The sequence below is a fragment of the Myripristis murdjan genome, chromosome 9 (genome assembly GCF_902150065.1).
Source record: "Myripristis murdjan chromosome 9, fMyrMur1.1, whole genome shotgun sequence".
Taxonomy (NCBI): Eukaryota; Metazoa; Chordata; class Actinopteri; order Holocentriformes; family Holocentridae; genus Myripristis; species Myripristis murdjan.
Window position 1 is genome coordinate 7953623 of NC_043988.1, and position 19614 is coordinate 7973236.

General features: G+C 40.7%; 2 long non-coding RNA genes across 3 annotated transcripts in view; one reads left to right on the forward strand and one right to left on the reverse strand.

Annotated features, from left to right (window-relative positions):
• Nucleotides 1-905: 905 nt before the first annotated feature.
• LOC115365458 (uncharacterized) lies at nucleotides 906-3448 on the reverse strand. Its single transcript, XR_003928761.1, has 3 exons — nucleotides 3388-3448; nucleotides 1670-1805; nucleotides 906-1068 (listed from the first exon to the last, which is right to left on the reverse strand). It is a non-coding gene; the product is annotated as an uncharacterized LOC115365458 (long non-coding RNA).
• The window catches only part of LOC115365462 (uncharacterized), a 177686-nt gene continuing 161031 nt past the window's right edge, over nucleotides 2960-19614 (forward strand). For both annotated transcript variants that reach the window (XR_003928764.1, XR_003928763.1), the window contains exons 1-2: nucleotides 2960-3093; nucleotides 3319-3492. This is a non-coding gene — a long non-coding RNA (uncharacterized LOC115365462). The remainder of the gene's footprint in view (nucleotides 3094-3318; nucleotides 3493-19614) is intronic.

The window sequence follows — 19614 nt, forward strand, 5'->3', positions numbered from 1 at the left end:
CATTCACAAAATACTGTGACGAGACGTAAGAAGCAGTTGTTGGCAATGTGCCAGTGTCTGTCCTTTTAAATTAAATCTATACAAAGGGGTGGTGTTATGTTGATGTTAATCATGACGATTAACTTGTCAAGTCTATTGGCTAAATTTCTGTATTGACAGCCAAATGTAAAATGTGATGTTTTTACATTTGTTTTGTATTTTTTATCTTGTCTGAAAATCAAGCCCTAAAGATAGATTCATATAAGTTTACAGACAGACAGGAAGACAGGTAGCTTGCCAATATCCCTGCAACTCTTTCCACTCCTTAACAAGTCCCAGCACAGACAGTTGCAGCTGCAGCCCTCAGTCTCTCTACCTGCTGCTACAGCCACTCAGGTTAAGCCTCTGTTTTTCATCATTTTATGTAAATTATCATGCATTGGAAAGGAACGGCTGAATAGAAATGGCAAAGTTTGATGAGGAAAAAATGATTTTAGGCTTCCTTGATGCAGAAAAAGATGTTTGCTGATGAACAAGAAACAAGATATTTCCTCAATAAATTATGACTGATGTGGTATGATTGATGAGATGATGAAACATTACTGACAGAATGTTTACACATTGCCAGTGTGTGCCCTGTTGCTACCAAATCCCATTTTGGTTAGTTGTCCCATAGTTATTGCATGAAAACAAAATCGTCATATTATCTATCTTGTCCAAAACTCAATTTTCCTATGGATGTGTTTGTTCTGATGTGTAGGCAGCCTATTTTCTACTCAAACCAGCTGAAGAAGACCCACCCACCCAAATTTGCACTTCACTTTTGGTGACATTTCAATCATTTCCATGCAACCCACTTGACAGGTGGATGGACACATGGAGGATGAGGAGGAGGAGGAAGAAGAAAGAAGCATTAGTGGGGCAAACAGAGGCAGCATCAGGCCTCGTGGCTCTAAGCCCACTTTATTGAAATCTCTGTTGTCTTTATGAAGGCTGGGCCAACACAGGGCCAACAGGTGCCAGTCTCAAGGGGGAAGAGCATTAGGATGTCCCCTTTGACCCCAGTATGGGCATGGACAGCTGCAGTGTCTGCAGGGCGAGACGGAAGGAAACAGTTCAGCAGGTTGCAGACAGAGGGTTTCCAGGTCAAGGCCATAGGCAACTTAACAGATAGATAGATAGATAGATAGATAGATAGATAGATAAGCCACACAACTATGGAAAATTATATCATTTTGATAACTGAATTTAAATGAATATGTTTGTTTTGTATCTCATGGTCTAAATGATGGTTCAGGGGTTTCTCCAAACCACCAAAAATCAAAATTTCCTTCTTTTTTCTGTTTTCTGTTTTAAAGTGATAAAATTTTAAAGTATCATATTAAAATTATACATTTTAGCTCAAAATGTTGGTTATTACCAGTTTGAGTCCAAAATTACATAATTTTAATTTAAAAATCTTGAACCCAACACATGAATGTGTCCAATAAATAAAAACACGCACAATAAAAATAGTAGAAAGAATAATATAACTTGGGGCAAATGCAAATAATTAACTGAGCACTATAAATGAATAAAACAAAATTCAGACAGTTGGGTTCAAGCACAAAATAGCCCCAAAAAAGTGAAATAAAGGCTAAGAAAGGGTTTTTAAAACTGTTTTAAAGGACCTCGAGTTAGCTGGGCTGACCTTGTCATGCAGGTTGTGGCAGCTGTTGATGCTGATTTCCTTAGAAGGGTGGGTAAAGTATATTTCAGAAAGAAAAAGGTGCACCAGCTGAGTGTGGTTGACTTAACCCTCCACTGCATCCCTTTTGTTGGTCAGCCTGGTGAGGAGAGAGAGAAGCAGGGGAGAGTGTGAGTGTGTGGATGTGTTTATTAAGGATCCCAGGGCAACAGCAGAGCAAATTGCTGGCTCCAGGCTCTGTTTGCCTCTCTCTCTCTCTCTGTCTCTCTCGCCCTTACATTCTCCTCACCCACGGCTCTCCTTCTTTTCCAGCTGCAGAGGAGGAAAGCCCCTAACCAGTGGGCCAGCCAGTCAGCTCGTCAGCCGGCCAGTCTGCTCCACAGAGGGCCCTGCCAATCACCGTCCACTGCTGCTCATGTTCACTAAGAGTTTTTCCATTGCACAAGTGCCATGATGTACCTGTTATGGTCACACCAGCATGCATTTCTGCAGGCTGATATTGTGCTGTAGTTTCTAATCGCTAATATTCAAAGCTTTAAATCTGACCGCTGATTTTATATCAATAATTCCAAATATTTCAGTAAAAAAGACCTTGTGCTGCTGGGGTACTTAAAGTAGAAAAATATCAGACAATAGAAAAGTGCTGTTTGGTAGTTGGTTATAACTTGACATAACACAAACAGAAAGACCAAGGTATTCTTTATATGAATTAAAATGTCTTCACACTGACATAGATCTGCCGAACATTTAAAGTGAGCATTTTGGCTGAAATGCCTCATAGACATCTCTGATTAAAAGAAGGATTGCCTTGGTCTCTAAAGTTGTTATGTGTCAGATTTATTTATTTGTTTTTACTTCTTCCATTGGAGTACTGATTAATTCCTGTCACTACCATTTCACCAAACCCAAATAAAATGAAATTTGTCTAACTAAATTTCATAACTTGTCCAAATTTCTTTTTAGACAAGATAAGCCATATAACCCATGAATACTCTCAACAAATAATATAATAATAAAAAAAATACTAATAATATAAATACTAAATAAATAATAATATTTTCGTACGTTTGTATGAGTATTTAATAGTTGATTTAAAAAAAAAAAAAAAAAAAACAGGCTTGCCTTGCTCTGAAAATGTAACGTACAGCTCTTTCTTTCTGTCAATCTTTTGTTTTCTTTGATTTAATTGGAAAGTCATTTAGCTTGTATCCAATCAAATTTGACTTTAAGGTAAAGGGGTGGGTCTTATGCGGCCGAAAAATCAAGACGTTACGGAACCGCTGGGGGTCAAATGGCAGATAAACATATCTCTTGTAAAGTTTCTGTAAATTAGTGTAGCTCCAGTAACTATGTCCACAACTCTGGTTAACTTGCGTTTAACTTGCGTTATACTGCTGGTCGGGGTTTTGTGATATTGTTTGTGAGAGGTAAATATTTATTTCCGTACCAATGTTATTAAAACAAATCGATACGTATGTAAATAGCCTTTATTGCTAATAGCAGGTAGCGGTGATAGCATAGCCTTCACGTTGTGCACAGCGCATGTTAAGCTATCGGCTGAAAGACAAACCGTCTAAATCTGTAGAAATAACTTAGTTAGCTTGTACTGTATGTTATCACAGACTTGTTTCTTAGCTACTTTGTCTGTGTAGGAGCTGGACAGTTGTACAAGTGAGAAAAGAGGACCACGAATAAATGCTGTTGAGGACAGGGCACCTGACCTCCTGGTGAAATTCCTCGGGACTGTTGCGCCTTTTCACTTGGACTCCACCCTCCGGCCCATCATCCATCCCCTCCTCGCTCCCAACACCACATCTCATCAGCCTGTGAGTACCAACAAACATGCACCTGGTACTTTGCCTTGCTGCTCGAGCCATCCTTTGTGGCCTACACACTTAGAACCCACAATTCAGACATGATCCCTCTTATGTTATTTTAATGGACATCACTATTTGAGTTGCAGTCTTGAATGAATGATCAGTGGATCTGCTGAATAGACTTTAGAGTGGATATACATCCTAAAACAATATTTATTCCATAAACATATCACATACACCTTGTATGCGATGTAGTTTGTTTTGAACAGACTAGCTGAATGTAGAATTTGTTTTTTTTTTGTGTGTGTGTGTGAAATCAGCACAGCCTCAGTGTGTCTGATTTTTGGCTGATGTGGTCAACTATCTCTAGAGAAACACAACACAACATATATGAGAACATGGAGATGTCACTACACCACAATTTGAAGTGTTTGACAAGGGTAGCATTAACCAATTAGATGTTTTTGAGGAAATTCAGGCAGTGCAGAAAATAACAAAAGGCTTTATCAAGGCAGGTTGAGTCAGGTGATGCTGGTTTCCCTGGACCATAATTGGTACCCAACCATGCCTGTGGAGATATGGAGAAATGCTTTGTGTGATAGAGTATTATAGTTATACTATTGTCCATATACACCGAGCAATGTTGGAGACTTTATTCTGGTGTCTGGAGGATAAATTGAAACAGAACACTCAGACCAGTGGGTCCAAATGGGACACAAACACAGGAATAAGGAAACCAAAGATTCTGCCACTTAGGAACTTGTCTAACTAGCTTTCTGAGGCTAAATGAGCCTGCGGGCGGTTGCAGACTGATCACACATTAGATATTTTGGCTACATGGCTCAGGTGTTACACATGTATATGCATGTGCATGTATAGAGTTTTGTGTGTACTTGTGCACACACATTATATAAAAATTAGGTGAAAATTGCTACCAGACTGTTTATTAAAGGACAACCTGCTCAGAAATATATGATTGTATTGTTTTTAGTTATTGTTTTTTGTCTTTGCTGACTTCTTTTTTTTAAATGATATATATAATGCTCTTATGGAAAATGATGATAATGCGTGTACCATCGATAATATACAGGTGAACAGGCATGCAAAACTACATTTGGCGAAACAGTGCAAACCAAATGTTGCATGGTTGTGGTGCTCAGTATATTTTCCTTGGCAGGTGTGTAAATATTTAGAACAGGAAATGTGAAAGCTGTTTTTAACAGCGTATAGACTGAATGTGTGCACATTAATTTATATGGGAAAATGATCTAGTATTTGATAGTTACAGTAGAGAGAGACAAGAAAGGAAGACCTGCAGCAAATGGTCGGGGTTCGGATTCAAAGCCAGGCTCTGTGTTCAGGACTCAGCCTTAACAAGTGATATGTGCTCTGTCAGGTGAGCTATCAGGGCGACCCAAAGCTGTGGATTATTATTCAGCATTAGTTTGTTCTCTCCAAGACAAGTCTGGTAAATTGTTCTCCACAAAAACATCAAGACTCAACCTGGCATTCTTGGCAAAGGTAAACACTTCTTGTGGCTTGTTGACAAAGTAATAACTACTAGCTGAAGATGATGATAGCTCCAGACATCAAAAAATATTTGAGTTGAGGTCACAGTGGAGGCTTGGAAAAATCAGTTTGTGGTTAAAACAATTTACTTACTGTCAGCATTGGTCACACTCTGCCTGTGTTTGCCCTGGTTATCCTTGTGTGTGTTTTGGTGTGTGTGAGTGTCTGTGTGTATGACTGTTAGGAGTGTGACATAGTTATCTAACTAGTATGAAGAGGTGTTCATTGTAGTCATGTGTGTATAGTCACTGAAAAACCAGCCACCTGGTGGAATGCAGCAGAGAGCGCACCATTTGTAATGTGTGAAATAGATGGATGACTGTAAATCTGACGATTAGCTGTGCAAACGCTGAGATGTGGTACTTCTGCCATGACTGAGGTGGAAATCCTGCAGGAATGTGGCCAGCAAAGGAGTTACACCTCAGTACTTACACACACACACACACACACACACACACACACACACACACACACACACACACATATATACACACACATATATACACACACACACACACACACACACACACACACACACACACACTCACACACACACACACACACACACACACACACACACACACACACACACACACTTTTCCAGCCATGATAAAGGAATGTACATGGTGCATAAAAATAATGCAGGCGCATAACTGTTTGTATACCCAGATTTATATGTATGCAAACAATTTTATTCCAAATTGCAAGATGCGCCATTTTCAATATTTGGCATGGAGTGTATTTTAAAAAGATACGTTAAGATCTTTGTTTGCATAAGAGTAATTTTGCATTTTTATGTCACTGATTTTACCCTAAAAACATTTCCTGATTAAAGTGGGTGGGAGTTGCATCTATGAACAGTTGTCAGTAGTGATGGATTTTCCGTCTGGTTAACGTCATTCCAACACATACATGCTGTACGGTTAATACTACACCTGTGTATCGGCTATCTGAAACAATATGCACAGTCATTTGAGAAATATAAACTGGGAGTTGTGTGTCGCCTTAGGGGAGTGAGTATACGTTGATGGAGCAATGTCATGTTCTACACCACGCCACTGAATAGACTTAGCCAACTGCCTGTTGCATCTGCATATTGTGATGTGATATGATAGGTGTGTGAGGTTTGGCTCACAGGAGATGAGTGACAACACGTGTGTCCCCGTTCAGTGTTCTCCCTCCATTCATGCTGACAGTGACAGAGTGGAAATTGATCCCCGGTGCATTTTGCTGCCCAACCTGAATCTGGCTTTGGATTGATGGACTTATAAAGGGTTCAAAGAGGATAAAGGTAGTTGCACGCTGTTCTCTCAATTGTATAACGTTTACTGATCACCGTTTCAGGTTTCCATCAGGCTGTGTAGGGCCTCTACTGTGTACTTTTTCATATAGAGGGAAGCATTCTGGGAATAGGCCACCTATTCTTTTAATCATTAATGTGAATTTTATTTTTCAAAAACTCATATCTTATGAATGCTATCTACATATATACAAGTCATACCTTCAGTGGAACAGAAATATTTCATCCTTTGTAAGACGTTGATCAAGGCTGTGTCATAGTCACAGTCATCGCAAAGATCGACAGTGTTTGTAAATGGAAGCGAAGGAATGCGCATTTGCAAGACTTTTATTCATCCCTCAATCTTTCCATCTCTCTTTCTCCCTCCTAAGCTGGAGGTGTGCAGTGGCATGCATGGTGTGAGAAATCAGACCTTGGCAATCAGCCAAGCCAGTCGTCAAACAAAGAATTGATGCACTGCCTTCTGGGCCTTTCCTCCCCCTCTTTACACTGACTTGTATGAAAGCAACACAGCCAGGATAGATTACATGTCTTCTTTAAAACCTTACTCTGTCTCTGCCAACTGGTATGAATACACGGGCTAGGGTTTGAGCGGGGGGTTAGTTGATAATAAAATGCTTTATAAGAAACATTGATACGGTGCTAAACATCGTTCCCTGTTGGAACACAAAGTCCTCCGCTTCTAAATGACAATTTGGATGGAAAATGTTATTTTATAGGGGTGACAAATTGCAGGTATCTCTTGTGGCTTTGGGTGAACGTTTCAGGGCAGCTTGCCAACTGGCTGAGAAAGAGCCAGGGGCTTTGACTGACTGCTGCACCTGACCGTGCACAATCCCCCTGCTCAGCTCCCGTCATCAGCAACCATATTAATCTACCAATGAACACAGCTATATGCCAAATATGTCCCACCTACTTGGAATTTTTATCCAATGATAAAAGCGTCTTGAGAATGTATGTCTAACCACCCATTTTTCTTCCTCCCAATAAGCCTCTTTAATAAGATGATGAATGATGTGGCATCTCCCAACAGGCTGGCCACACACACAAACGTACTACCTGGGAGTCATTTATTTTAAAGGCAGTTGTGTGTGTCATTGTAGCCTGATATTGTGTCACTGTATATATCCACAGAATCGAGTTTTCTTTAAAGTCTCAGGGAGCTTCCTCTGCGCCCTAATCTTGTCTCAGCCATACCTTTGGAGTTAGTGGTATTTGTATTTGGTAAGGAAATTAAATATATATAGCTTAAGACTCACCCCAATGTAAAAATCACACCAATCCCCCTTACTCTCTGTCTATCCACTGTTAAGCAGGCCCAGGACAAAAATAAAAGGCCTTTTTTTTTTTTTTTACTTAAACAGTTAGTGGAAGTACAATTTACATAAAAAGGACAGCAGAATTCACATGTTCTCTACAGTTTTTCAGTTCAAATAGCATATTCATTTATGTCTCACGTCACTTCTCTTAACTGCACAAATAAAACTTGAGTGATTAAAAAAAAAAAAAAAAAGCCAAAAACAGGGACAAGTACAAAATTGAAATATTTAAAACAGTATGTGTGGGGTTCAGCGTATGAGTGTATTTTTGAGTGTATACGAGCAATCATAATTAGTTACTCTCCACCTCTGTTTTCTGTTTTCTTGTAATTCACGCCAAACCACAGGGCTCCCTAATCCTGCTAGCTGAGACATGCTGCTGTAAACAGAACATGATTTGTGATTTAGGAGCAAGTGGATGATGAGCCCACAACACGCCTCTGTGCCATCACTTCCCCTCCAGTGGGCAGGACAAGTGCTGCTCTCATTCTTTCTCCCCATCTCTGTTCTCTTTCTTTTACACTCATATTCACACATGCACACATACGCTCACAAACAAACACATGCAATTCTACACACAAAACTGCACAAACTACTTAAACACACACACACACACACACACACAGGATCTGGCACTTGAGTGATGTCTTGAGCCCAGCTGTGTGTAATGCGTACACCAGAGATGTTCAGTCTGGCTTGCATGCTAATTGCCTGTGGGGCTCTTCTCCATGCGATGCTCCTGACTAGACCACCCATGGAGAGAAGAGGGTGCATTCATCTCCATTTCAATAAAGCGTGTCATTATCTCCTCGCCTGTGATGTGCCACCGCACCACTAAAAGATAAATGCTGTAATAACATGTAAGATAGCTCTGAGGAAATGTGATTGATGTCGCTAACTTCATTGGCTACACACTAATGTGTTTTGAAAGGTATGAAACGGCGCTTTATTGAGAGTTTAGTCGTGGTGAAGCTTTGTCTGTGTGCACTAACTTTACAATATATTTACACTAGGCCTTGTCCCAGGTCTGGTCCTGCTGGTTTTGCAGGCACATGGAGGATTTTGGGTAACGCACGATTGGGAGTAGGTGGTGCTTGATGCTGGAAAAGCTGCTGCCGAGCGTGAGCAGACTTCCCTCCTCCTCTGACCAAATCCTCTTTGGCCACGGGCTGTCCCCTGTGCCAAGGCCTGCTGCGAGGGGCCTGAGCTAAATCAACAACTGGGCTGGTTGATGAAAGGGGCGAGCAGCAGGGGAGGTAGGAGGAGTGCACGACGTGAACCAAGGGTCATCCCACAATCCTGATGACTCTATCCCTGGGTCCCCTTTCACTGGCACATATACACCACCGCAGCATAAACTTCGCTGCAGGGTGCAGATGTTCTTTTAACGTTGCTGAGCCAAACTGGGCAGAACCATTGTGAGCTGGGCTGTGTTAAGTGTACTCAGCTCATATACACTACATACTGTATACTACAAATGGTGCAGATGGTTGTATGGTGCTGGAACGGAATAATCTCATGTGCCACAAGAGTAGGTACTGATGAGAACCTTGTAAAACGCAGTGCATTAAATTGAAGAAAAAAAGGGGTCTTCTTGTTTGAGCTAAAGATATGTGTGTGTGTGTCTGTGTGCACGCGTACTCTAGTGAACCCAAGACTGCTGCAAGCTGCTCCCAAAATTGAAGATGAGCCCTCCAACCCTTTATGTGGAAATCTTGTTTGTCTCGTTTTTCATTTGTGACATGTGTCAAAAGGCAAGACGGATGTGTGCTCCTGCCAGCTTGGCTGACCCAGAACTTGACTGTCAACTGTGAAAATTTGGGTGGGGTTGGGTGATGTGAGGCCTTTTGTCTAGTGGATACAGTATGACATGAATGTGTTTGTCTTCCACACAGACAGTGGGGGAGGGTTCTTAGTCAAGACGGAGAAAGACACAACAGGCCCCGTCAAACACAGATAAAAAGCTCTGCTAAGCGTCACCATGTTGCAATGTTTCTAGCAGCGGCAGCAGGAAGAACACGTAAGAAAAAGTAAAGTGACCACCCAAGGTTGAGAATATAGCTGCAGGGAAACATGCTGCTCGAGAGAGAAACGGACTTCTGACATGTCCCTGCAGCAGGCTGGATGACTTCCTGAAGATAAGCTGGACTGTTTCTGAAATCTACCATAAAAGAAATAAATCATGTAAAAACAGTGAGATTTTTAGCTGCATGTTACTGCTAACTTTTCAAGGCTCACATTTGCTCATGCGATTCCAATGAAAGCAGCAGAAACAAACACAGCCTCGTACCAGGACATGCTATTTGTTTTCCTTCAAGCACACCACATTTTGCGCTGCTCTACAGGATGTGAGGCGTGACAGAATATACATATGATTTTATTTCTCTGATCAGAGGCACTTTTTCTTTTTTTTTGCATATGGAGCCCATCAAAGATGAACGACTTGTTAATGCTAGGATTGCTCAGCTGGAAAGATGTTTTCAAGCGCTAGGCCATTGAAGAAACACAATGTAATGAAACACCAGCCAAGGCTGCTTCTTTGAGCTTCAGAGCTTTCCCCCTTCACAAAGAACTCAATCTTTAAAAAGCTTTTACTTGTGGAGCGGAGCACAGTAAAGCTTCTTAGAGCGGGCCTGCATCACTATTGCTCAGATAAGGATCAGGAGGAGTGATTGTACTGTGAGCTTTGGAGTGTTAGCATGGAGATGACCTGCTGGCCCTCAGTCAACCTGAGAACACAGACCTAAGTGTCTCAGTTTGCTCACAGACATGTTTTAACACTGGAAAATCTCTAGGGCTGCAACTTGGTGGTCTCAATTTAGCCTGTGGAGGCCAGTGTGCTTATGAACAGTGGTCAACTGAGACACATTGTCCTTGGACAGAAGAGTTTGCATGTCCCATTCCCTAAGCAGCTGTCTCTTTCAAATACTTACAGTAGAGTTGATATGCAAACCAGGAATCATTAAGAGAGGAAAGTGTGTTTGCATGGGAATATAGCCATCTTAGGAATGCTGGTAATGGGGGAAATGCAGTACAGGGAAAGTCAAAATACAGAGCACGTGTGGGGCTGCATCTTGGTGCAATTCACCATTGTAATGTACTGTAGGCTGGTAAACTATTTTCTGATGGAAGTTCTGTTTGAGGCAAGTAGTTTTGCATTTTTGGGATAACAAAGTATGTCACTGGCAAATGATGAGGTAGAGTATGATCTGTAAAAACAAAAGTTGCAGAGATCTTTTCTGATCACACACTTACATGCACATGTTTTGGCGTTCTGAAACTAAGACCGTCAACACAAATGTCCAACGTCCAAAGTCTCGAGTTGCAGTTCTGTCTTCCATCTTGCAGCCCCCAAATCATTTTATAAATTGGCTGTATAGAAATCTACAGTAGAGCAAATGGACAATAATTACTGACACAAAACAAGCCAGTGATTTTACAGAGCCAACTGAAAATAAGAGATATAGCTTGATAGAGGAAGGGAGTGACAGCACAAGTGAAGAGCAAGAGGAGGCAGGCTGACTTCAACTGAGCATCTCTTCTCTTACTGTTACTGTTGGTAGTCACTGCCTGCCCCCTTAGTTGATGGAGGTGCAGGACTCGTGAAAACAATAATGATTATGAATTTTTCCTGCAATATCGACCATTTCCCTGATGAAGTGAGCCAAACATGTTGTGCTATTTAAAAACAGTAAATGGAGGTGCTGTCGCAGATGACATATGAACCGACCATAAACAGGAAGATGCATCTTACCCAGCCTACAGTCTCACAGTAAGGACAGCACAGGGATGAGGATGATAACTGGATCCAGGTTGCACCAGAGACCCAGGTCTCACTGAGCTGCTTTGGCTCCTCATCATTGTTTAGAGTGGTTGCATGGAGAGACATTATGGTCAATTCAAGCTCTATTAAGTCAAAATTAGTATTAAGCGAAGAAACGTTATTATGTTGTTATGATTTGTTAAAATGTCATCTTGTAAAATTTAGTTTATTAAATAGTTATCTTAAAAAAAGAGTTCTGAACTGAACCATGTCTTAAAAAACGAGGTCTGAACTGAATGTGGGAAATCATTATGCCCCTGCTTGGACATACACACCTAAATACATGTGCACAGCCTACACAGGCACATGCATGCACATACTTAGCAGATACACTTTAATGCTCATTGGTATTAGTTGGATCACTGGTGTGTTTTGGATTCACACAGAGAGCTCTTCTGCATTTAGGTAATGTTGATGAGTTATTTTATTGGTTCACTGATCATATTACACCACAGCAGTAAGGCAGAAACAAACTTAAGAGGCATGAGGAGCAGGAAACATAGCTTAACATGACAGACTGACATCTCTCTGGCTGCTTTTATGTCATTGTCTCTGCCTTAGTAAACACATATTCTGAAACTCACTCACTAAAACACGTGCACATAAACACACAAACACACATGTAAACATAAAATGTGCATGCATACCTATGCCTCTGTGATTACTCACATTGATGCAAACCCATGTTGAGAATGGCCACTATATAATATACTGCATAAGCTCACACTCTCAGTCTCCCTCTGTCTTATACACATACACGGTACTCAAAAACACGTTGCACACACCCGCATAAATAGGTACAAGTATGCACTGTGTAGCACTAACTGAGATGAAATACAGACATGCACTCATGCACACTCAAATTTGTTAGACATGAACACACATTCATGCAGCAACACATACAAACTATAACATGTGCATAGATACACACACTTGCATGCATACTTAAATCGGGGTTGTACATATCCAGTATCTACAACCACACATAAATACACACTCAGAAGATGGATGTTGACTACGTTAATGTGTCCAGTTTGGAACAATGTAATATGATCTGCATGACAGGCTGAGAGAAGAATTATACGTGCAGGAACATATAGCCAAGGGCTTTGAAATTTTTCTAAGGAAACTCATGGTTGGGTTGTCTGCTTTTGCCAATTTAAACACATTACTGTAACGCTGCTGTGCGCTGGACTTCCCTTGAGGCCCCCTGCGAGTTTATTCAAACATATTATGTGTACAGAAAGACACTGACATCATTATCATAGACTCTCACTTGGGAAATTGCATTCACTCATCACTCTAATGCAGCAGCTATGATCCTCTGACACTGGTAGCACTTCTTCTGCTTTTGTGGACAGTGAAGACTGGATAGTTTTGCCTGAGGGCAGCCAAATGGTTTCCTTGTTTGCCTTTTCTCTCTCTCGCTCACTCTCTGTCTCACACTGTTGATTTGAATAGTTGACGGCTGACTCATGACACTGCGCTCATTCATGTTCATTCACAACAATTTGATAGTGTCTATATATATATATATATATATGTGTGTGTGTGTGTGTGTGTGTGTGTATATGCAGTGGTGGAAAAAAGTTTTTGGACACCCCATGCATTTGTGAAATATTGCATTAAGAATCACTCTTAGGTCTTCAAGTGCAATTTCTTTTAGTACAGTCACCTGGTCCCAGGCACACAAGAACTGGACAGCCAGGAATTGGAAGAAGATTCTGTGGTCAGATGAGTCCAGTTTCCAGCTTTATCTTCCTCCTACTAATGTGAGGGTTGTAAACAATAAACAAAAAAATATAATTTGTATTTGTTTGTATCTGTCTAATGCAGCCACACCTTTTGAAACACAAAAAAGATTTTTCCACAAATATTTCATTATAATATTTGAGATTGTGTAAAATTTTAAGGGTGTCTGAAAACTTTTTCCACCACTGTATGTATATGTGTGTGTGTGTGTGTGTGTGTGTGTGTGTGTGTGTGTGTGTGTGTGTGTGTGTGTATATATATATATATATGCTTCCATGACTGACAGCTCCTACCAGTAAGGGTATAATTAATCAGAACCAAGTGGTGCTCTGCCACTGACAGTCATGATGGATTGGAGAAGTTGCTCAAGCTAACTGGGTTTGTCAGGTCAAAGCTATGTCTGTCATTTGGAATGCATGAAAAGGGAAGGTACTGTACGTGGATGACTGATAATGCATGGTAATGGCTGTTTGTTGTCTGGTCTGGAATGTATTGGTCTGAAGGCCAGTGGTTATTTATGAAGAATATTTGTCTTGTATTTTTCTTACATAAAAAGATTTCACATGAGAGGAAGAGAAATTGGTGATTATAAGCTTAACGTTTAATGTTGCTGTGCTTTGCTTTTCCATTACCTGGAAATTAATGAGTCTCAGTGTCGGAAGATATGCAATCAGTCAGTGATCTTGGCACTGTGCTTCAGGCTCATTCATCATTCCCCTTTTGATTGCACTAAGATTATAATGCAGTGTACAACAATAACAAATTAAGATGTAAACACACCAGCCATACACATTTGCGAAAAAAAAAAAAAAAAAATCTTGTTACCTCCCTCCCCTCATCTTTTTCTCCTCCTCCTCCAGTCTGCACTTATTGTCAAATGCGAATCCAAAATGAACTTTTCTTTTCCTCCCCATTTTACATTTTGTTTCCTGTTCACCTTTATTTACATTTTCTGTGATTTACGACTCTTCATGCTGGAGGTGGTGCTGGTTGTTGAGGAGGGAGGTGGAGGGATGTGTCTGTTCCAGCAAAGCACTCTGTGGTTCCTTGCCAAAGTTAACAAGGAGTTGAGCTATCACACCATCTGCAGTCTGTGATCTGTGACTCATGCTTTTCTGGAGAGCAGCCAGCGCCTTACCTGCCTGCATGTTCGCCTGCTAGTCTGATAATGGCCAAACTGTCAGGAATCCTTCCAGATATCCATGCTGACTTAAGATAGAAGCAGCCGGGATACACATTTGCTGAATAGTAGCTCATCCTATCCTGCACACCATTTGGTTGTGCTGCAGGGTGGTCTATTTGTCAGAAGACCATCTTTTAACAACAGGACCTGGATACCTCTAGTATCAAGACCATGGCGGGGTATATGGAATGGTGGGGTATATTGAATGTTGAAGCTCTCCTTTAAGAAGTTTGGTTTCATGTTCTTGGGGATCTCTGAGGCTTGTACTGAGGAGCAGCTGAATCATGCCTCAACCCAGCTGGTTTCTCTACCCCTCCCTTTTCCAACTAAATTTAACTGCCCTTTCATAACCTGGAAATTCACATTGGAGTAATAAATGAAATTGCTCAAACATGAGAACGAATTAGCTTTAGATGTCGTTAAACATGTCTAGCCAAGTTCAGCTACAACTATAAAGACCTGAGCCAGGTTTACAGAGAGTGTAGCACAGAAGTTAAAGGGTAAATACCACACAATTTGAGAATTCAGTCAACATGGCAGTCAGCGGCGGCAACACCAAAGGGGAAAGGAAGGGAAATTTTTTTCTATCATATTCTACTACAGCATAGGGACTGTCCTAAATGGTTTGCCCTGCCTCTGAACGTCATTTCCCAATCAGCATCAAGCAGTATTCCAAGGAGTACTGGTTTTCGGTGTGGTTGAAGGTCACCCAGCCCACTGTCTCAGACTTTCATGTTAAGGCAATTTTTTGCGAAATGCAGGCATTGCCATGCAGTCTTTATGGGATCCGCGTGGACTTGCACTTAAGTAATTACATCAAAGCTGGTAGGCCAGTCGGTAATATAGTCATATTCAAGGCCACAGTCAACATGGTGAGTGCTCAAGAGTAAAGCATCATTTCATCCAAAAAAAAAATTTTCAGGTGTCAGAGGTGTCTCTCGACCTTAAAGAGAATCAAGAGACATTCCTGTGAAATGCAACGGGACAGGAACGTCTGAATGCACTGGCCATGCTTTCTGTGGAGAAGGAACGTAAAACATACCTGAATTCACTGAGTTGTTGATCACTCTGCTGCTTTGCAAGACAGGCGAGCAGAATTTCACCATAAATGAGTAATGTATCCTGTGATCTAGATGGGTTGAAATCTATGTACCACACCCAATTCTGATGTAAAATTCCTTTTAATATACATAATCCCTTTTCCCGGAGGTCTCACATTTATGGGTTGTATGGGTTGGTATGTTTTTCAGGAAAGGTGCAAAACAAATTAGCGAAAAGTGTGATTTGAGGTTTGACTTAGAATGTGCAGTGTCACTGTAGCACGATACTCTAAAGGCAGATCATGGAGACATTTTAACTGTTGACAATCAAATATTTTCGTATTGCACACCCTTACTGTGAGAACATTTTCATTGCGGCCTTTTTACCTTAACTCAGTAGACGTTTAACACCAGTGACAGTTCTTCTGTGCAAGTCAAAAGTCAGTATCTCCACTTCTATTTGAGCAGGGTATTTTGGTATTCTTAGCACCCCTTGCTCTTCAGAGGCCCACAGCTCCAGACCACTTCCCATAGAAAATGACAGGCTGAAAGCCAACATGAAAGCCAGACAGTACATACGCTGCTGCCATGCCTGCTTTGTTCTGCCTCCACTACCTCCAATCTTTCACGCCATTGGCTGTCAATGGCTAGGTCAGTGGGTGACTTCACTGCGAACCCATAGCCTTTATAAATGGGCCGAAGAGACTCAGACAGGATGGAAACACATCTTGGAGATAAACTTGGCTGAATTTCGTAGAATGATCAAGGATGGCGTTGTAGATAATTAATGATTTCTCTTTATCCTCGCTGGGAAAAAAAAAGCTCGCCCCCCACCACCACAGCTGACCAACATTAGTAATAAATTCCTCATGGTTTGACAACATGTTGGGTGGACTCTCTGACCAGGCTTAGGCTCAGCACTGTATAGCCCCTTATTGTCCCATAGGTTTTACATTACAGATGGGACTGGGTAAGTCCCAGAGAGCTCAGGATCCCACATCGCTCTCTCTCTCTTTTTCACTCTCTCACACACAGACACTTTTTCCCCATTTTTAAGGGCTTTGCTCCCACACACTGTTCTAGGTCACAAAAACTGATCCACAAATCCAGCCTATTAGGAGAAGATATACAGGCTGCTATTGAATTGGTGTTGCAGTTGCGTTTGTGTCACGATTACATGTCGATGCATGTTTTCCGCTGCTGAGTAAAGCTGTTGGCCTCAGTGCACCCCAGCTGCTAAGGGGCTGAGCGCTCTCAGTTCACAGCTCTGCAGTTATTAAAATATCGTCAATATGTGTGACTATTTAAATACGTCTTAGTTCCAGAGTTTTCTTTTGTATTATTCATTTTTGTTTTGTCACAGAGAAGCGTTGGCAGTGTGTCTTAACTGTTGGGCTGGTAGTATTTATTGCCTTGATATGTCATCATTCCTCTTAAAGGCGAGGCCTCGAGCGACAGGAATCATTGATGGCATGGGGAAATTCACAGCTGGATTGGAGTGGGTTTGGGGCGGCAGGTAGGTGTGGTAAAAGTTGGCAGAGCGCACATTCAAAGAAAATCCCACCAGTTGATGTTCTTCCTCCTGTTGAAACTGTCTTCTTCTATGCTGGCAGGTGTCTCAACAGGTAGTGAGGGTAGATTGCCAGAAAGTATATACAGTTTTATACATCTAGTGGTTTTTCTCCATACTATGTCACCAGCATGGCCAGCACTGTGGGCAAATCCAGTTCATTTTAGGTGGCAACAGTAGCTGTGTGTTTCTGTGTCCTTTTTTTTTTTTATACAAAGAAGTAGCAATCTGAGTGCCTATTCAAATACTGTATGGAATTTGGGAATGATGATATGATCTATGAGGAAATCTTTTCAAAGTAAAATCAGGATAACCACAAGAGCAGGTGTGTATTTTTATGACAGATATGTGGATTACCCCGGTATCAAAATCGCCCTTTGAAGATTTGAGGATTTTGACCGATTAATCCTTTTTACGTCTTTTGTTTCAAGTGGCATTGTTCTCTTCTCAGTCATTTTGGTTGATTTTGCCATCTGCTCACTGAGGCACATCTTTCCCATCCAGATTGACTCCATAAAGTGTTAGAAAATGGTGCAAAATCTTGATCACAGTTTCTCACAGCCCAAGATGATGTCCTCAAATGACTTTTTTTGTCCCAACCAACAGTCAACACCCTTTCGATAATTACTTTACTGTCACAAAAGGGTAAAGCAATCAGAAAATATTCACATCGGAGAAGCTGCAATCAGAGAATTTGGAAATTTTCTTCATAGAAATTACTCAAAACAGTTATTAATGGATTATTAAAATAGTTGGCGATTAATTCAGTAGTTGACAAGTAATTGATTATTTGGGTAATTGTTGCAACTCTACTGCACACATACTCTTTTTTGGTGTCTTTATCTTACTTAGTTCTTGTATGTATGTATGTATGCATTCATTCATTCATTCATTCATTCATTCATTCATTCATTCATTTATTTATTTATAAACCTGAAGCCGAATTTGCACTTTAATTATTTCAGAAATGTCATGAAGAGCTTGTACTGAATTGCAATTTTGGCAGGTGCTTTTTAGATTGGGTTTTTCTCAACATGTGTTGTACCGCAAACATAGGAAACAGGCGAGTGACTTATTACATTTCATTTGCTGTCAGCCTCTAAAGCTTTGTCATTAGCACAGATAAGCTTAGGAGTACAATGATAACATTTACACCTACAAGACATCTCTCAGCACCTGCTTAAGGAGAGGCAGGAAGCTGAGCATCCTGCAGAGAGCATTACTTTGTGACTGGCATTTGCTGTGTTACAACTGTTTTCATACTCTGCTTTTACACTGAGGTGATAAAAACTCCATGTTTAAATTCCTATAGCTCTAATCCAGCTAAGTCATGCTCCAGGATATCCTTGTGATTCCAAACTGCAAATGTCACCATTGTTGGTTTAACCCAGGATCTGGTCTCCTGATATCTGTGTGTTAATTCAAGCTGTGGAAATAACCGTCAAGCGATGCGCTGTTGATTTAGTCTGAGATAGTGTCACTGGTGTCTCTTTTTGATATCAGTCATTTTATGTCATTTGAAACTTTGCAAATAGCACTGTCAGTCAATACGGTTGCTGCTCAGCGTGTTAGTCAGGTGCTTTCCAACCACTTTCCAGACTAAAAGAACAAGATGATGTTTTTGAAGTGCTAGCACAAGAGGAGCTTCCGTTTAAGCTAAGAGGGCCATATAACCAATCTGAAGGGCATTTTCACTGCAGTGTTTCTATCTTATTGACGCTGTTTGATCCCACAGGCTCCTGCAACACAGTTCTCATCAACCACAGCAGTTAAACTTAAACCACAAAACTACTTCTGTTTTAACATTATCACAGAATTCCCTAAAGTACTATATTCTACAACAAATCAAGTGATATGTTTTCTTTTCATTGCATATATAAAGCACTAGCTGTAATTCCATAGGATAATTACCAGTAATGTGCTGAGGGGGCAAGGGGCCACATTACAGACCATTAGCACGTGTCTTAAATCTCACCTGATTATTTTTGTGTATGCCACTGTACAAAACTAACCATAAATGTGTTTTTTAAGCAAAATTTTGAAGTGTCCTCTCTTCCCTGTCTGCACACTCCACTGTTCTTAACTGTGCATGTTGTCAGATTCCTCAGGGTAAAAGATTAACTTTTTGGTTGTTATATTTGTATGTAGTAGTTGGAGCAAAGACTTCACAACCAACTGGGAAAAAAAGAGGAAAACAGTCTTGTTTGTGTCTTGTTCCATGACTAAATGTAAGTTGTCTCCAAGGTGAATGAGGTGGTATATTTATAGGTTTGCCTTCATACCTCCGTGATGCACGTCAGGTTAGAAAAATAACTGCTTTCAGTTTGATTTGATTGATTGCTAAGAGGAGCTTCTGCTGTTTCAGTCCAAACACCCCTAAATCAAACTTGTCACAAATTTCCGGATTTAACAAGGCATCCTAAACTAGAGGAGCAGAGAGACAAAAGTCTATTATAAGCAGCATTTCAACAAATGAAAAATGTGAAGTATCTAAGAATAGTTCGAGTGTTACAGCCAAACTAACAAGTGGTTTATGTATTTATGCATATATGTCAACATAATAATAATTATAAAA